The sequence below is a fragment of the Prionailurus viverrinus genome, chromosome B2, assembly GCF_022837055.1.
Source record: "Prionailurus viverrinus isolate Anna chromosome B2, UM_Priviv_1.0, whole genome shotgun sequence".
Lineage (NCBI taxonomy): Eukaryota > Metazoa > Chordata > Mammalia > Carnivora > Felidae > Prionailurus > Prionailurus viverrinus.
Genome location: NC_062565.1, coordinates 139,974,887 through 139,994,215, shown reverse-complemented (window position 1 = coordinate 139,994,215; position 19,329 = coordinate 139,974,887). Strand labels below are relative to the sequence as shown.

The 19,329-nt window shown below is 42.9% G+C and overlaps 1 protein-coding gene across 3 annotated transcripts in view; it reads right to left on the bottom strand.

Moving 5' to 3' along the window:
* The window catches only part of SCAF8 (SR-related CTD associated factor 8), a 198,071-nt gene that overhangs the window by 50,030 nt on the left and 128,712 nt on the right, over positions 1-19,329 (bottom strand). Inside the window, exon 21 of one of the 3 annotated variants that reach the window (XR_007152313.1) lies at positions 7,721-7,915. The exons of the other annotated variants lie outside the window; for them this stretch is intronic. The gene's annotated coding sequence lies outside the window, so the exon portion shown is untranslated. The remainder of the gene's footprint in view (positions 1-7,720; positions 7,916-19,329) is intronic. 3 annotated transcript variants of the gene reach the window in all.

Here is a 19,329-nt window from a genome sequence, read left to right as displayed (position 1 = left end):
TAACTTTTATATGCACTGGGAAACAAAAACTTACTTTGACTCACTTTATTGTGATATGTGCTTTATTGTGGTGGCCAAACCCGTAATATCGCTGAGATACGCCTGTACCCATTTCTCACTTACATAGTCCTTGTGTTCTCAAAAAGCTTTTAACTACAACTACTTAAATGGCCCTCCGCATCAAGATGGGGTTAGATGGATTCCAATTTTGTTTTGCTACATGTGAAAATGAAACTGCCAACCGACTGTACATGATATCCATGCTGGGGGTGTGTTTCTAGTAGTGAGGTAAGTAGGCCCTTTACTCTGCTGTCTCTGTCTCTTTAGACAGGTCCTCTTGGGTCCGAGATACTTTTTCTCTTGCAAAGAAAGCAACACATCTCTGAAGTGAATAAAATCCACAACCCTCATCTTTTACCACTAAATTCTAGCCACTCATCCTCAATCTCAGGGTCAGTCGGCAGTTAGCTGAGAGGAGCGTCTCAAGTAATTTCTTGGGTTTAGTGCCAATGATCAAGTGCAAATCTGCAAATTATTTCTTTTAAATAAGAAGTTGAAAGGACTCAAGGTTATCCCTGTCACAGTCACTATCATTTATGTTCCGTGTTTTCTTGAGTGGGAGAAAGGGAGGATGAGTTAAGGGGTTTCTTGCGTAAACAGCGTTCATCGCATCCATTTCAGTTGAACAAAGGTTCTGAGTGCACCGTGGCTCTAACCGGTGGGGGCCACAGATTGAGGGCAAGGCTGACACTAGAGCTGATTTCTTTTAGGAAAACCGTAGAGAACACGGAAACATCCTAAACTCTGGCAAATCAATACGCATCAGGGAACCAGGGGATGGGGTTGCCAAATGTAGCAAATGAAAACACTGAAGAAATAGCTTGTAGTATTAAGTGTGTCCCAAATATTGCATGGGACAGAACTTACACTAAAATTCACTTGTTATGTATCTGAAATTTAATTGAGTTGGGTGTGCTGCATTTTATTCAGCACCCTACCAGGGCGTCAACTGTGTGGGTACCTCGGGGACACTGAGCCAACATAACAGGTTGTGTTCATTTCCACAGCAACATGGTTAAGCTAGAACTGAAGATGTTTTTCAGGATGTGTATCCTTACCTACTTATTCCTGACTATAAGAATGCTCCCTTTGCAAGTTCCCTCCTTTCTCTCCAGCGGGTAATTACTGTGGGCTTAACCACATGCCTGAGATGTTCCAGGAGCTGGGGACAGAGAGGTGGTAAAGCACTGCCTCTGTTCTGGGGCAGTTCACATGCCGGCAGAAAGAGAATTAAAGCAAGTGGACGGAAGTGTGCTGTAAATGCAAGCGGAGTAGGTGAAAGACGGTCCCGGAGGCTGAGGGTGGGCACTGCTGTAGACAAGGTGCTCTTCAAAGCTTTGTCTAAATTCAGACAGACGGAATGTGCGGGAATCTGAGGAGTGTGGAAATGTGACAGGGTATGCGTGTATGTGATAGAGAGAGAGGGAGAGGGAGACTGAGATTGAGAGAAAGGAGATGAGGATAAGAGGGGAAATGGTCACCCGACATTCTCAAAGCAAAGCACGGGTAGGAGCCACTCGGTGCCAACAACAAGGAGCCTTCAGGCGAACCCTGCAGCACAGGAAACCAGCGTCCTCAGTAAGGAAGCGGCCACCTCCTTTAAGAACACAGACCATCTCCAGGAAATCAACCGTAATGCCGTTTACACACTGTGTTTAGGAAGGACACCTGCGACCAGGAAAACAGCTCCCTCGTGTCCTACCAGCGTGTCCACGAGGAGTCGGGAGGCATGTGTGTGTGACCACCACCTGGACCAACATTCCCCGCTCAGAGCAACTAGCGGACTGGATTGTGGTCTCCACACGGGAAATAAAGCCCCCATGGCTCCTGAACCCTTCCTCTTTTCAAAAGGACAAGGGCAAATATCTGCTCTTTGGCTGTGGTCACGGCAGCACTGACCGGAGCCAGGAACCTTGGCATCATTTAACAGTTATAGTTAATGACACTGTGCCTTTGACTTAGCACCCAAAGTTCTGAGGAAGGACCTCCTTTTAGATCCACAACAATAAATACTCTGTTTTAGATATAAAGGTATATCAAAATATCTATCCTTAACAATCTACCTATCTGAACGAAAAGCGTTGTTGTTGGTTTTTTTTAAAGAATTAAGTAAAAATCCACAGCTCACTTTGACGTGTAGGAATGTGTGCTGCTCTCTGGCATCCAGAAGGGTCGATATGCAAATTAGATTCTGCAGTTTCATTTCACCTGCTTCTACCTTTCATTTCAATCAGGTTCGACCCTGAAGGGTAATGATCAAATCAGGGAATGAACCAGGTTGAAACTGATGCCTTTTTTCTACAAGATAACCCAAACTTTAAAAAAAAAAAAAATTTTTAATGTTTAGTTTTTGAGAGAGAGACAGAGTGTGAGCAGGGGAGGGGCAGAGAGAGAGAGAGGGAGACACAGAATCCGAAGCAGGCTCCAGGCTCTGAGCTGTCAGCACTGAGCCCGACGTGGGTGCTCGAACCCACGAACCGTGAGATCATGACCTGAGCTGAAGTCGGGCACTTAACCGACTGAGCCACCCGGGTGCTCCTACTAAACTTTTTAATCTTGAATCACACACCCAAAAAAAGGAGACCATCTCAAATAGCCACATCTTCTATAGCAACAATTCAGAATTTGCACGTGATGCTTTGAGCAACCACAACCACACAGAAATATAGAATACCGAGTCAGAACCACAGAATCTCAAGTCCAAAGGGGCTTACATGTCTCAGACCAATGCCCACTTGGATCCCTGGGTTGTCTCCCACCCCTGAAAGTGGCCTTTGTCCAGGGAGCCTCCCTAGGGGCTGGGCCTCTCCTGAGGCTGCCATTTCTTCTGGGACACCTTTGAGGGCTAAGAAGCCTGAATCCATGCCCTCTGGTGTCACAAAGGGTAAGTCCAATCTTTCTACCGCACTTCACTTATTCTAAGCCAGTGGTCATAAAACCCTTCAAATATTCTCTAACGTGAGTATATGAATCCTCATCTGCCTTATACAGACTCCCCCAAATCTGGATCATTCTCCTAGGGACACATTTGAAACACGTCCCTTAAGGTATGGAAACTGGAACTGAATTTGAACCTTCAGATGGAGTGTGATCTGTGTGGAGCCGGCCAGCATGGTCAAGGATGACCACCCATCTCAGTGAGAACCAGATTCTGCTGCTGTAGACACCTGAGCCTTCTCCTTGGTGTCTGACAGCCACGTGAGTCTGACTCTGTCTCTTCCTCACAGGTTACTTTTTTTCTTTCTTTAAGTTTTATTTATTTGTCTTTTTAGTAATCTCTACGCCCAACATGGGGCTCCAACTCACGACCTCGAGATCGAGACACGCACGCTCCACCGACTGAGCCTGCGCCCCCCTCACGGGTTACTATTAAGCAGCATCGCTTTATCTCACACTTGCAACAAGTAAGTTCTCTGGACCCAGGGACAGAACTCACGCAACATTTTAGTTTTCTTTTCCACCTTCATATAACCCGTAGGTTTAATCAGCATGCAGGCTATCCATTTCCTCATTCAAATCAGTAGGAGGGAAATGGAAGAAGGCAAGCTGAGGTTAGACATCTGTGTCCCATTTCTGCCTCTTTAGATCTGCAAGAGCACTCAGAATGTAGACATTGCTGCCATAGCACTGAAACCTCCTCTTGGAGACTTGTCCACGCTGGCCCCGCGTGCCAGCCTGTGACTCCTTGTTCCCGGCTGTCCTCGTCCCTTGCCCCCCTCACTTCATCTTGGTGCTTCTTCTTTATCCATTTGAGTTTGCTTTCCTCCCTGTGACCGAGGCTGTGGCTTTGTCTCTGCTTCACACTGTCAGGCAACAGCAGGTAGAGAGGGTTGGCAGCCCCCCCCCCCGCCGACCCCGTGCTCTACTATGCGATTGGGGGCCATCCTTACGGTCCCGCCTGTAGGGCTGACACTGGTGCACTAGCCAGCATTTGGGGTTGGGGGCAGTGGGGGACGAGCCAGTCGGCTGCACTGCCATCCAGGCCTGATTTCTCCATCCTTTCCCTAAACAGATCTTTAGCAACTTTCTTAGAGACCTTCCTCGCATCCTGACACAGAGCATCTACAACATTTTTCATGGATCAATCAAATCACCCTATTTAAAAGCTGCAATCTTACTTCTGGCAGGAATTCTTCTCAGTGAACCTATGCCAGTTCTGTGGGACACAGAATCCCTTTTTAATAGCTGACAAACCTTTTAATTAACTCTTTTTAGCATCACGCTGGGAATGATGACAAGTCCACTGGCCTGTAGTTCTAGGAAACTACCTTCTTCTTTCCTTGAAAATCAAAACATCCGCCCGCCTAGCAAATTCCAAGCACAGGAATCCTTTCTCGCTTCCCACAATTTCTGGATTTTGCAGCAATTTTGAGGTCAACCTATAAATTCTGGTTCGCAGCGATGTGATTTTTCAAGGCCTGGGCCGCTGTGAGAATAACGGGGGTCTTCTCGTTGTCGTCTGACCTTCCTTAGATTTTTCCCTCTTATGTCGAGTGTTTGCTCTGTCTGTTAATGTAACGCCCCCTGCCCCCTGCCCCCTGCCCCTGCCCCATGCCGTGGGACTCTCCCTTCCTCACTGTTTTCACCCTGAGCAACATGTAGAAGACATTGGTGCTGTCTTCAGTATTTTACATAAGCCACATCATCTCAAACCAACCTGTAGCCTCCTGGCTGGCTTCCTAGAGCGTTGCCCTACTTTTCCTGGCCACCTTGGACCGTGCATCTTTCCCCAGAACTGTCGTTTGCACAAAGACCTTGTTTCCCCTTCATCGGGACTAGGTGTCACTTTGCGTATCATAGCTGGATTACATTATTGAGTTCATTAGCCCTCCGGTGTCCGCTTCCCTTTTTGAAACCCTCCCCCCTGAATTTATCTCTGAGCCCTTTGAAATCTGTCTCCCAAAACGGTCACAGTTCAAGCAGGAGGCCAGCCACACGTGCTCGATGCCAGTATTACGCACGGCCACATACTTAGGGTAACAGCTACCCGCTCGCTTTACGCGGTGCCTTTACCATAGATTCCCATCAGCGCCCAGGACAAACAGGCATCATTATCCCCATTTTTGTGGAGAGATACAGAGAGATTAAGCCTGTGGCCCAAAGCAACCTGGTGAGCAAGTGGCAAAATAGGAAAAGCACAGCTCTGGGTGACACCAGGGCTCAGGTGTTTCCTCCAACCTACATGGTCTTATACTCTCTAGAAAGTTTTCCTTTTTTTTTTTTTTTAAGAGGATGATTTAACTACTGCTTTTCCAATGTTTATAGCTACTATTTCATTCTTTTTTTCCAACTGCATTTTTTATTTTTAGTTTTAGTTTATTAAGTGTTTACTTAGAGAGAGGGAGAGAGAGCATGAGTGGGCGAAGGGACAGAGAGGGAGGGAGAGAATCCCAAGCAGGCTTCACACTGTCAGGGTGGAGCCTGACGCAGGGCTCAATCTCATGAACCATGAGATCATGACCTGAGCCGAAATCAAGAGCTGGACACTTAGCCGACTGAGCCACCCAGGCACCCCTGCATTTTTTATTGTGATCTCTCTCTATATATACATTTTTAAAAAAAAATTTTTTTTTCCACGGTTTTATTTATTTTTGGGACAGAGAGAGACAGAGCATGAACGTGGGAGGGGCAGAGAGAGAGGGAGACACAGAATTGAAACAGGCTCCAGGCTCCGAGCTATCAGCCCAGAGCCTGACACGGGGCTCAAACTCACAGACTGCGAGATCGTGACCTGGCTGAAGTCGGATGCTTAACTGACTGCGCCACCCAGGCGCCCCTCTCTCTATATTTTTTGAGGTACAGTTGACATAAGATTATGTTAGTTTCAGTGAAATAGTAGTGAAAACCTTCTTTTTGCAAAGTTTTACTCTATATACTCATAGATTCTATATGGCAAATAAAAATCTTCTTTATTTTTAGGAATAAAAAATATGCCTTGGGGCACCTGAGTGGCTCAGTTGGTTTCACGTCCAACTCTTGATTTCAGCTCAGGCTGTGATCCCAAGGTTGTGGGATCAAGCCCCGTGCTGGGCTCCATGCTGAGTGTGGAGCCCACTTGGGATACTCTCTCTCCCTCTGCCCCTCTCGCCCACTTGCATACTCTCTCTAAAAAACAAACAAACAAAAATGCCCAAATTTAGGACTAGGTGATTTTATTGTTTCCATACTTATCTCTATCTTATATTTTTTCCTATAGTATGCATTACTTGCATGACTTTTAAAATAGAAATAATAATAAAAATAGAATCCGCGTGTTCTGAGACACAATTTTATCTGTACAATGGGACAGATACTCTTTACTATTTAGCAAAAGTTAAAAAAAAAATTACAAAAGGGAAGTTTTGCAAAGTTAAGGGGCTTCACGACTGGCATTTTTATTATAAAAATAGGAGAGAGATACATTATTTTTTTAAAGAGGCACCTGGTCAGCTGGATTGGGCGAGGGGTGTGGCAGGTCCGTATTAACTCAGGGCTCCGCTGTTTACCCCACCGGGGAGTAAAAGCTAATGTCTCCCCCTGCGCTCCCATTTTGAGTTGACTGGAGCAGTGTCCAGGAGTGGAGTCTAACTAAAGGCCTTCTGTTTTCCTCCCCCACCCTATCTCACTTCTACCTGGGAGCAAATATGATTCACGTAGATGGGCTCAGAGTGGGCCCGCTCCCATAGGCCTTAGTAAATTCGTTAACTAACGAATGTGATAATTGGGGAGTTCTCCTACATATTTCACCAACATCTATAGATTATTATGTGCATTGTACGAATCTCAAGGGCCGAAATTAGAAGCATGGTCTTAAAGGAACCTGGGCATTTCTTAGGCATGCTAAGGAACCTGTCCAAGGTTACACGGTTAATTAATGACTGAAGAAGTCGAGGACTAAAATTTAAACTCTATTTTTTAAAAATACTTAATGTAAATTGTTTTTTAGATAAACTCCTGAGTTAATTTAAATAGCTAAATTCTAATCCGAGCAAATCTCAGTTTGGAAATCAGACGTCTACGGTATATAGTACAAAGAGGAACACTTTTTCTCAGTTGAACAGTGATGTAGATTTATATGCATATTTCATGGTTTTAAAAAATTACAAAGATCAATGGTTTGGTAGCTGGCTGAAATAATTCCATATTTTAAAAATCTGTAGGAGGCATCTGTTAGCAGTTTTGAGTTTCTACCGCAGACTAACAATTTGGTGATAGCAAGCTGTCTTCCAATTAATGTTCCAGAAAACATTTTATTTCAAGATTTTCAGGTCCAGAGCCAAGATTTCCTGGGATTCAGTTATATGAAGCATCGTAGTTTTTGCCTTTTATAAATTTTTCACATCTAGGGTTAATAAGCAGCGCGTCTTGAAAAAATGTTTCGACTTCCTAAAAAAGTTTAACCGAGACCTGCCTTTAATCTTTCCTACCCTAGCGGATAAAGTCGAAAAAACATTTAGAATCGCCATCACATTATATTTATATCATTCCTTTCTCAAAATTATACAATTTCCCGTGTGTGCATGTGCGTGTGTGTGTGTGTGTGTTCCCTTAGCAGACTCCACAAGCGTTCACCCTCCCAACGAGGTTCACTTGGTTTTCTGAGGCTCGTTTCCCCACACCCCCACAGGGTTCATTGTGTAAAATCACACCCTCTACCATCTTCAAAACGCAGGAGACTAACCTTCCTTATGAAGCCTTTCGGACGACTTCCTCTTAGCCGCCAGACCTGGATCCACGGAGTCACATGCAACACACTGGGTACATATTTGGTTTCCATGCTTTCCTGCCTTCTGTTACTATTACGCTCGGAGCTTCTAAATGGAGGACGGCACTTAATTTCTCTAGCACCCAACACAGTGCCTGGCCACTCAATTATCTGTCGGGTGAACAAATAAAACAAGACCTAAAGCCAAACTGATTACCAATATGCGCTCATTCTTAATAGTTACAACTTTTCCTTTTTCTGTACTATTTCAAATAATAATGCAGAAAATGTGAAAATCTATACTAATGCTTTTTTTTTGTTTTCATTTGAAAACTGAAAAAAAAATAGTAGACAAAGTCTCATGTTCTGGCATTTACTGTCTGTCTCGTCCTATAGCTCCTGGTTTATAAACTGTCAGCTCTACGAGCCTATAAACTTTATGGATATGGGACTAGTATCTTATCCAATCCCCTATCAAGTATAAAACCACCGTAGTGTTAGGCACAGGCACCAGAAAATTATTTGGGGGAAATGCCTAGGAGGGAGGCCACCATGTGCTTACTCTCCTCAGATGGGAAAGAGAGAACAGAAGCAAATAAAGAGAATGTGTGTATATGCAAAAGGCTGTTATCACTAGAATTAGCACAAGTACAAGCAGAGAGTAAGGAGGAAATTGGGCACATAGTGTGCACGTCAACCTCTTGGAAAGAAAAAACCAGGAAGTTTCCGTACATGCTGATCCAGGCAGGCCCCACACAGACCACCAGGGACAGCACAGAAGCTGTAGGGGAGAATGGGTGGGGAGACATTGTAGGTAACTGGTCACTTGGCCTCCAGGACAGCCAACAGTCAGATGTTTTATAGCTCTGAGAGTGTTAAACTTCTACTGTGTGAAGCCAAATGTATATGTATACATACATATATGTGCAGTTAAAAACTATAAATCTTGGGGTGCCTGGGTGGCTCAGTCGGTTAAGCATCCGACTTCAGCTCAGGTCACGATCTCACGGTCCGTGAGTTCGAGCCCCGTGTCGGGCTCTGGGCTGATGGCTCAGAGCCTGGAGCCTGCTTCCGATTCTGTGTCTCCCTCTCTCTCTGCCCCTCCCCCATTCATGCTCTGTCTCTCTCTGTCTCAAAAATAAATAAAAAACGTTAAAAAAAAAGTTTAAAAAAAACTATAAATCTTTTTGTTGTTGTGTAACACCATCCACACCAGTACAGAATGGGCACTAGGTCAATTTCATTTTTTTTGAACTTCAGGCTGGGATGTGTATGTTGCCACCGTGGTAGAACCAGTGTCTACTGAAGTGCCTAAAAAATGTGGCAGGTAGGCGCTATTTGCTGAATGAATGGTTTCTTACTAAGCCCTTAAGACTTAGAATACTCTGGGATGGAGTGCCCGGGGTGGCTCCTCTGTAAGCATCTGGCTCTTGATTTCGGATCAGGTCACGATCTCATGCTCCTGAGATCAAGCCCCGCATCGGGCTCTGGGCTGAGCATGGAGCCTACTTGGGATTCTCTTTCTCCCTCTCTCTCTCTGCCCTTTCCCTACTCTCTTTCTCTCTCTCTCAAAATAAATGAATGAATGAATGAATGAATAAAATAAAATAAATATCTAAAACCTTGGTGATGATGGTCTCATTACAGGTGACATTGCGAATGGAACATTTATAGAGCATACGCTAGGACTGTCTCTAGAACAAGGTCTCTGCACACTTTTTATCCTCACATTTGGGGAAGACAGGTGTTAAGGCAGTTTCATGAATGAGAAGTGGGCTCAGGTGTGATAATGGTGCAAGGTAGGTATCAGAGGTCAGATCTGAACCCCAGTCTTCCAATGCTCTTTCCACTGTACCCCAGCTGCCAGTGAAAAGTCCAGACCCTGGCTGTGACATGTGTTACAGAAGAATGCCACTTCCCACCTTTGGTTGTTAGGAAACTCAGTGAAAATTATACATGACCTCCTTGCCCCAAACTAGAGCGATCAGAGCTAAAAAGTATAATTTGGAAAGCAGGCATAGAGAATACTAAGAATTCCCACAGACAACTCACCACCTCCTTCCCTCCCAAGTGACTATTCCCCTCCAGAAGAATACAAAGAGAAGACTTTCAGCTGACATTAGACAAATCGTAGCCTATGCTCCACTCATCCTTCAAGCCCCTACCATCCAGGCTTTATTGTAGTGTGTGCTTACACTCTACCAGTGAGCCTTCCCGACGGCCACCCCATCTTCCTATGCACTCTCGGCCAGATCCCACATCCCCTGGAGTCCTAGGAGTTACTGAGCCTGTCTCCCAACCTCACCCACCATCACCTGCCCTTTGTTCTGCCCTCTCATTATCTCCAACCTTGCTCCCTGTTCCTCTGGGCCCTGTGTGTGCATTCCACAAGGAAGGTGCAATATCATAAGGAAGGAAGGAAGGAAGGAAGGAAGGAAGGAAGGAAGGAAAAGAAAGAAAGAAAGAAAGAAAGAAAGAAAGAAAGAAAGAATGAAGAAAGGAAGGAAGGAAGAAAAGGAAAGAAAGAAAGAAAGAGAAAGAAAGAAAGAAAGAAAGAAAGAAAGAAAGAAAAGGAAAGAAAGAGAAAGAAAGAGAGAGAAGGAAAGAGAAAGAAAGAAAAAGGAAGGAAAGAGAAAGAAAGAAAGAAGTGAAGGAAGGAAGAAAAAGAAAGAAAAAGAAAGAAAGAAAGAAAGAGAAGGAAAGAAAGAGAAAGAAAGAAAGAAAGAAAGAAGTGAAGGAAGGAAGGAAGGAAGGAAGGGAGAAAGAAAGAAAGAAAAGAGAAAATTTCCCACCCCAAACACAAACCTGTACAATCCTACCACTCTTTCCTTTCCACAGTCGAGTGGTACTTCCAGTAAAGGGAGCAGTACATTTACTAAGTGCTCCCTTACACTTTGTAAATATAGCCACTGCTAAGTTTTAATGTATGTGTAAATATTCAACCTAATTGAGCACTTAGCACGATATGGGATGAATATTTTTAGCTAAGTATAATAAAGAGTGGTAATTTTAAATAAAGTTTCCTTGGGGAGTATAAGGAATGTTCAGGGCTTTCCAAAAAAGTGTCTTTCATAAACTGCTTACTGCCAAGTGTTCTCCCCGCTAAGGGGACGCTGGTCAGCTGTCCTGGAGAGTAATGGGGATCCTAAGAGCTGACTTTGGAAACAAGTCAGAACACGACCCACATCCATTTCCCATTTAGATTCCTGAAGAACCATCGAATCCAATATATATAAGATGCCTTCTGCTTGCTCCTCAGATAGGAAAACATACAACAGAATCAAACAAACTATAAGGCTGACGTAAAACGAAAAATGAAATGTCTACCCAAAGAATTGTAGTCTAGAGCAGTGTAAGACCTAAGGGGGAAAAAGTGATTGTTTCCTGATAGGGTTACTGAAGGTCAGAAGTGAACTTTTAGGGAAAATTAAAGTTTGCTATGGTATTTTTTCATCTTTCAAAGTAAAAACTAAGCTCCTTTCCTTTAACAGGTAATGTGGAATGTACCTGTCCCTGTCATCCACTGATCTCTCGAATATTCCATGGCTTTTCCTTATGGGCCAGAACCCTCATGCCCAAGGGCATCAGAGTGATTCTCTACCTCCTGTGCTCCCTCAAGTCAGCGCCAGCTTGTGGCTTGACAATGCGGTGGGGATTGGGGCAGACACACTGTGAACAGGAAGAAAAAGTGGCTCCTGAAACGTTATTTAAAGAGATCTAAATCTATAGCATGTAGGAGCCTTTGAAAAAAAAAAAATCTGAATAAAATAATAGTCATGAGTACTCAAGTACATACAAGGCACCGTGCTAAAACTACACATACATGATTTCACGCAATCCCCAAATGGCTCTCTGAGGAAGGTACTGTTCGTGGAATCCCTGTTCCACATGAGGGAATCTGGGCATAGACAATGCAGGTGCCTTCCCTGCCATCTCAACGCTCTTCGGTGGGAGCCACTGGATTTGAATGAGATCAACCTCAAAGGCTCATGTGCTTTTAACAGGACCTAATACCTCCTGTTTTACAGGACGCCATCTTTGCACTTAGTTTCAAGTAAAACAGAGTTGTTGCTACTGTTTTCATTCAACAAAAATAAACTTTCCTAATTACACTGGAAGAACTTCAAAGTGTTTTCAAATGGAAAACACAACTAAGCAGTGCACATTCAGAAAGCCATTTGGTGTTGAGAGGAAGAATGATGGGACTCAATGTTCTACACATGCAAGAAAAAGTCAAGGCCATAGCCAACATCCCTCTTATACCTAAAATTAAAAAACTGGTCCCTTGAAAATCAACCAGAAAAAAAAAAACCCCAAGAAAGAAATAGAGGCTTCAGAGTTAAATATGGATTTGTGGTTGTGTGAACTAACTTGGAAAGAAAACAGACGACTCCTTGTCTACAATAAACATTAAATCTCAGTTGTCTACAATGTTGAGAAATGGGATCTTCCACATAAGATAATTTTGTCGGGACTACAAATCTGCACGCGGAATGTAAGCCCAGTTCAGCGGCGTATTTGGACACGGCAAAATGCAAGGCCTCTGGCTGGGTTTTGCTCTTCGTTAAGAGACTTCTATTGTTGCTCACAATGTGATGCTACCACCAGTTACTGCCTGCTGCTGTTTCCCGCCCACACTAGATGCCAGCCTCGTTGCCGGACTGTCTCGCTCAGGACAGCTCATCAGCTTCGTCTCCGTACTAACCGCGCACTAGAAAACCAGATGGCTAAGAATCTTAGAGCCGTGTCTGGTATCAACCTGAATCCATTCTACGGTCCATACGTGGGTTTCATAAGAGACTTGTCCGCGTTCATGTAGACCAGGAGTAAGCTGGACCCTCGTCCTTGTCCTTCAAGCCGCCTTTGAACGCATACGTTCTCTCCATTAACTCCCAGATGGCTTGATGCCCCCTACAGCAAGACCCTGGGCCTGCTTGCTTGACCACATCCACCTTGACCAGCTGTCCTGGCCATGGCCTGGCCTGCCCAAAGCTGTCGTGCTTGGCTTAGCCCTCCCGATCCTATGTGTTCCTCCAAAACAGGCCTTGTCACAACTGCTCTAGCTGCTCAGGAGCCTCCGGTACCCACTTCCTGGTTTTTACCGGCTGTGTTTCAGAACAATGGGAGATCATGGATAAGTAATTCTAAATCAGTAAGGATTTCTTTTTTTAAAATTTTTTAATGTTCATTTATTTTGTAGAGAAAGACAGAGCGTGAGCAGGGGAGGGACAGAGAGAGAGGGAGACACAGAATCTGAAGCAGGCTCCAGGCTCTGAGCTGTCAGCCCAGAGCCCGACACAGGGCTCGAACCTAGGAACCGTGAGATTGTGACCTGAGCCCAATTCGGACACTCAATCGACTGAGCCACCCAGGTGCCCCAGTCAGGATTTCTTATAAGCACTGGACGATTTGAGTGGTTTGGGAACTAAATGACCAGTTTGTTTAGTTCTCAGGTGTATCACAACAGACATTCTGATGTCTCTCGACAGGAAGTGCTATGATACTAGCACGGCAGGTATCAGCCACTCCAGATGCATAACCGATTTAGTGGGGCACAAGCTCTTACAGGTGGTTCCTCACACAGAAACACTACCCTGAGTTTACGATCCCATAAAGTAGCAACGTTAGACTATGAGATTAGAGACTATGAGAACATGTTCAGAGTCTGCACATATTCACGCAGTCTGAACATACGCCAACATCTTTGGTTTACTAAGTAAAGTTTTATAGTGACCTGTTCATGTGGGTTGGACAGAGCCAGACTGGATAATTCCTGTCGGTCTCTGAGGACACGGCCAGGTCTCTCACATTCACTGCTGTATCACCACTGCTCCCCGTGGCACCAGGCATATGGTAGGCACTCAACAAAAATCTGAGATAAATGTCTAACTCAAGGCTAAAAGTCATTCCAGGGCTTCAGCTCTGTGCCATCAATCTTCCTCAAACACATCAGCAAGTTGCTATTTCTGCCTTCCCCTTCACAGCTGGTAGATTAACCTGCCAAATTCTGACAACTTCCATTCTCCCTTCTAAGTCATTCAAACTTCGTGTGTTGTTGTATGACTTGTGACTATTACATTACATGCATCTGATTTCACAGTTAAAAGTATGAGGACCATATAATTTCTTGTCCATGGAAGGACATTTCAAGATCGAAAAGAAGCACTATTAATAATCACACTGAGACAAGAGACATAAACTAGGGATCTCTGGGGCAAACGGGGACATACGGTTATGCTCATTTTAAGTAGGGTGATAAAGAATCTCAGCTCAGCCAAAGTGAATTCTGACTACACATCCTGGACCGAAAACAGAGAAGACTGGTGCAATTTTGAGGACAAGTTAAATGGGACGAGGGCACAGCGGTGGCCTATTCTATTTCAGATTATCCCACCAGAGGCACAAATGTTAAAGGTAGCAAGACTGGCAGTTCTAAGGGTACTACTACAAGATGGCTTAAAAATAAAACAGGGGCACCTAGGTGGCTCAGTTGGTTAGGCAGTCAACTGTTGATTTCGGCTCAGGTAATGATCTCATGGTTCGTGAGATTGAGCCCGGTGCTGGGCTCCACACTGACAGTGCAGAGCCTGCTTGGGATTCTCTCTCTCTCTCTCTCTCTCTCTGCCTCTCCCCTGCTCATGTGCTCTCTCTTTCTTACTGTCTCTCAAAATAAATAAATATTAAAAAAAAATAAAACAATTTGCATTGGTTGGAAGCATACTTTTTAGAGAATTAAATTACAAGATTCCCTCTTCCCCCAGTATAACTTCATACTTTTCTCAGCAACCAGGAAAGATTCCTAGGCCAGACCCTTTTAGCCAAAAAGTTCCCTGTATAGTACCCTCATTGGAGTTAAATTAACAGGAAGATTAAAAAGTCAGGAGAAGGAGACTCAACATTGTTAGCTACTATATAAAACTTGGAGTAGCAACACATTTTCCAAAATGTTTCTCTTTTCATACTCAGTGGGTCTATTCTTTCAGTCAGTCACAGTGGCTCTACAGGCAGGACTCTTACCTGAGGGAATAAATTCTAGCAAAACCTCAAGTTTTCATTTACTTTTTTTTTCCTCACTGATTTCAATTATAAAAGTGGGGTTTCTCCTACTGGAAAAATATAGTGAAACAGGCAGAATATAAGGGATGACTTTGCTGGATAATTTGTATCTAATATTTATTTGGATGAACAAAGTTCTACTGTTATGCCACTGGGCACAGGAGGGAACTTACAGTATGTGCCCCAGAACAGAGATGTTAACTGCTACAATATTCAATAACACCTCAAGGGAAGTTTGAATACAGAGCCAATGCTATTTTATAACTCCTGCTTGTAAGAGCAAATTTTGGGGGCGCCTGGGTGGCTCAGTCGGTTGAACATCCGACTTTGGCTTGGGACATCATCTCACAGTTCGTGAGTTCGAGCCCCGTGTCGGGCTCTGTGCTGACAGCTCAGAACCTGGAGCCTGCTTCAGATTCTGTGTCTCCCTCTGTCTCTGCCCCTTCCCCGCTCATGCTCTGTCTCTCAAAAATGAATAAATGTTAAAAAAAATTTAAGAGCAAATTTTTAATGATAGGAAGTTCTGACTTCTGGGGACAATATTTATCATTGTATCATATAAAAGTACCTAGAGATTCTGTCATACTTGTTTTGGGATACCAGAGTACTGGGGAAAAAACAGGTAAATGATGTAAAAGATGCTGATAAAAATATACATGTGTACATTTCATTAATAAAAAATTAATAGATGATACCTTCATAGGTCTATTTTATCAGTGTCTCTTGCATTGTTTTCTCATTTTTATAGGTGTCCATGTATGAAGAGGTAGGTGTGTTTATGTGCTTTTTCTCAAAAAATTCAAATGTACAAATGTATAAATGATTTTATTAATATTTCTAAACTGTTATTTTTGTTGTTCATTGAAATATTTTATAACCTCAAATTTTCTGTTCCCACATTCCTTAACAATAAGGAGAGCATGTAAAATGAAATGAAGCAAAGATCTTTTTATTTCTCTGTTAAATATAATAAATATGAACACACTCCAACCAGGACATTTAATTTTCATCCAACAAATACTTACTGAGAAGTAGGCATGGTCTGGCACATTGCTAAGCACCAGAGATAAAAAGTTGCATGCTAGTGATATCTTAAAATTGGCTCAAGGGCATCGATAGCCAGATGCATGATTGTTACTGACATAAGTATGAGAAGGAATTTCCACACGTGCCCTACTACCATTAATCTGCAAACTCTGTCTCCCGATCATTTCAGTCTTGAATGATTTATTACTTAATTCTACATAAGAACCCACATATAAATGGGTTCTGCAAAACTGATATCAAATATCTACCTTAGCCAGGTCTCAAAAGTTAGCGAATTCAAATGTACAGCTGTAAACAGTTAACAGTATCAGTTTATATTGCAGGATGGATTGTGCTGAATTGATTGTATTGAATTTGAGTATCTCCTATGCTCCTTAGTCCAAAATGTTATTGAAAGATACTTAAAACTGGGACTGTTTCGTCGTTGTTCATTCACTTTATTCCTTACTTAAAAGATACTGAATGCAAAACGCCTTCAGCTTCAAATTTTAAAAAGATGTGGCTTTCTCATATATTTAAATTGGCTACTAAAATCCAAATGCAACTTTGAAAGCAGTTTCCCAAATGTCACATGCACCTGTCAAATACAGCTTACAAAAATGAGAAAGATGACAAAGATAAGCTTTTGTAGGACATGGCACACACATAAGCTCTCAGAAGCTTTCAAGTGGGTGAAGAGATAAAATCGGGGAGAAGCAGGCACACACAGAGGAAGCTGGTTGGGTGCGTGTGAATTTTAAATTCCTATAACTAAAATCTCCCTGCAAAGTCAATTAGGCCAAAATGTGATCTTTAATTACTAGAGAACCAGAACATTGTCTAGACTAACAGAACTCACTGGGTAGGTACTAATCTTATAACTGAATAGAACATGCCCTTGCTTTAAGTCTGTCAAACTTCAATCGATGATCTGGAATAAAAATAGATCCTACATTTCATAGTCAACCAACTGTCATCTTTCTAAAATCTCTGCAGCTAAGAACACAGCAGAAGTGAAATCAGATGGAGAAGGTGGTGGTGATAGAGCTGAAAGAAAATAAAAATAACTTCCCACATAATTTGGTTGATAAAATATTTTTCAACAATGGATTCCATTCTTTCTCGATGTAGCTCATTTTAAAAGCTGTGTGTGGTGAATAGATCAGTGCTGGGCACAGAGCAGCTTCTATAGGCCCCTGTACGTCTTTCTCCAACTTGTCACATGGAAGGCGGACATGAGCTCATTCATCCCATGCTGAAAATCTACAGATGTGAGGAGGGGACCTAAAGATTTCTGAAGGGATCACAGCGCAGTATTTTAATTAGGAAGATAAAACATTATTTTAGGCAAACAAAGTGAACAAAAGCTAAATCTGAAAAGAAGAATGGCAGAGCTTGGCATCTGAACACGCAGCCCAGGGTTCTGAAGAGAGGTTCACATCACAGAGAAGGAAGGAAGCTCTCAGCAATTCTCTTGTCACTGAGTTGGCTACAAGTCACCTACATCCAAAACATGCAGAGTGGATGTTAGGAACACAGGATTTATCATCACACACCCTGGAGTGAAAGCCCACCTTTTATCCAAATTAGCTGTGTAACTTGGGCTAGAGCGTGTGTTTCATCTGTGAAGTGAAATAATTTTGCCTATTCTCACAGGGTAAGTAATTTGCGTAAAGGGTCTAGTATAGCAGGTGGTCAATACAGAATAATCATTACTATTATTCTATAATTACAGTGACGGCCACACAATGCTCAATAATGCCAACACTCCCCAATTCTGAGGATGAGGAGGAAGGAGACAGGAGAGCGAGACATCATTTCCAGGTTACCTACAGTAGTTCATGGAGACCAAGGCCACTGGTGAAACCCCTACACATTCTAGGACATCAAGCCATCAGCCAATGTCTTGGCTCTGCTGTGATTCTAGGTTTCTCATTAATTACAGATGCAACGTAAAATACAGGATGCCCAGTGCCCAGTTGAGTTTGAATTTCAGATATACTTATCCTAAAAAATCACTGTTTATCTGAAATTCGAATTCAACCAGATGTCCGATATTTTTATTTGTAGAAGCTGGTAACTCCAATTCTACTGCCTCTTTTCTCTTTACCTAGTTCACTTAAAGGCGGCCTGAGGAAATTCCGTTTTATCCTTAATTCCCAGAGACTGAGAATGTGGTTTCTAGAAGTGCAACAAACAGCACTATTCACTTACAAAAGTTTTTTTTAAGCTTCTCCAAACTTCCGAGAAATTTTTACCATGATGTCACCTGATACTCATTCTAAACAGCTGCTGGTCTGTGCACTCCCACTTTACAGATGAGGCAACCAAGGCAGAGAGATGGGTGGTCATCACCCAGCAACTGCAGTTAACCTGTTCTTACTATAATCCTTTGCATATAATCAGATTCCATATTATCTTCCCTCTACCAAGAGGATATGAAAAAGTTTTAATTTGGCAACCTAAGGGTCCATCGATAAGTGAATGGATAAAGAAGATGTGGTATACACATATGATGGAATATTACTTAGCCACAGGAAAAACAAGAAATCTGGCTGGCACAGTTGGTAGAGCATGTGACTCTTGATCTCAGGGTCATGAGTTGGAGCCCCATGGTAGGCATGGAGCCTACTTAGAAAAAAAAAAGAAAAGAAATCTTACCATTTGCGACAACATGGATGGACCTAGAGGGTCTTGTGCTAAGTGAAGTGAGTCAGAGAAAAATAAATACCATATGATTTCCTTTATATGTGGAATCTAATAAACAAACAAAACAAAACAAAATGGAAACAGACTTAACGACACAGGAAACAAATTGTTGGTTATCAGAGGCTGCAGTGTTAGGGGGCGGGCAAAACAGGTTGAAGGGGATTAAGAGGCATAAATTCCAGTTATAAAATAAATCATAGTATTCAAAATCTATAAACTCAACACCCAAAAAACAAATAACCCAGTTAAGAAATGGGCAGAAGACATGAATAAACACTTTTCCAAAGAAGACGTCCAGATGGCCAGTGGACAAATGAAAAGATGCTCAACATCATTCATCATCAGGGAAATACAAATCAAAACCATGATGAGAAACCACTTTCACACCTGTCAGGATGGCTAACATTAACAACATAAGAGACAACAAGTATTGGTGGCGATGCGGAGAGAGGGGAACCTGCTTGCACTGTTGGTGAGAATGCAAACTGGTGCAGCCACTCTGGAGAACAGTATGGAGGCTCCTCAAGAAAGTAAAATTAGACCTATCCTACTACCCAGCAAATGCACTATTAGTTATTTACCCAAAGGATACAAAACTCAAATTCGAAGGGGTGTGTGCACCCCAATGTTTATAGCAGCATTACCAACAATAGGCAAACTATGGAGAGAGCCCATAGAGAACTGATGAATGGACAAAGAAGATGTGGTGTGTATGTGTGTGTGTGTGTGTGTGTGTGTGTGTGTGTATTAAATGGAGTATTACTCATCCATCAAAAAGGATGAAATCTTGCCAC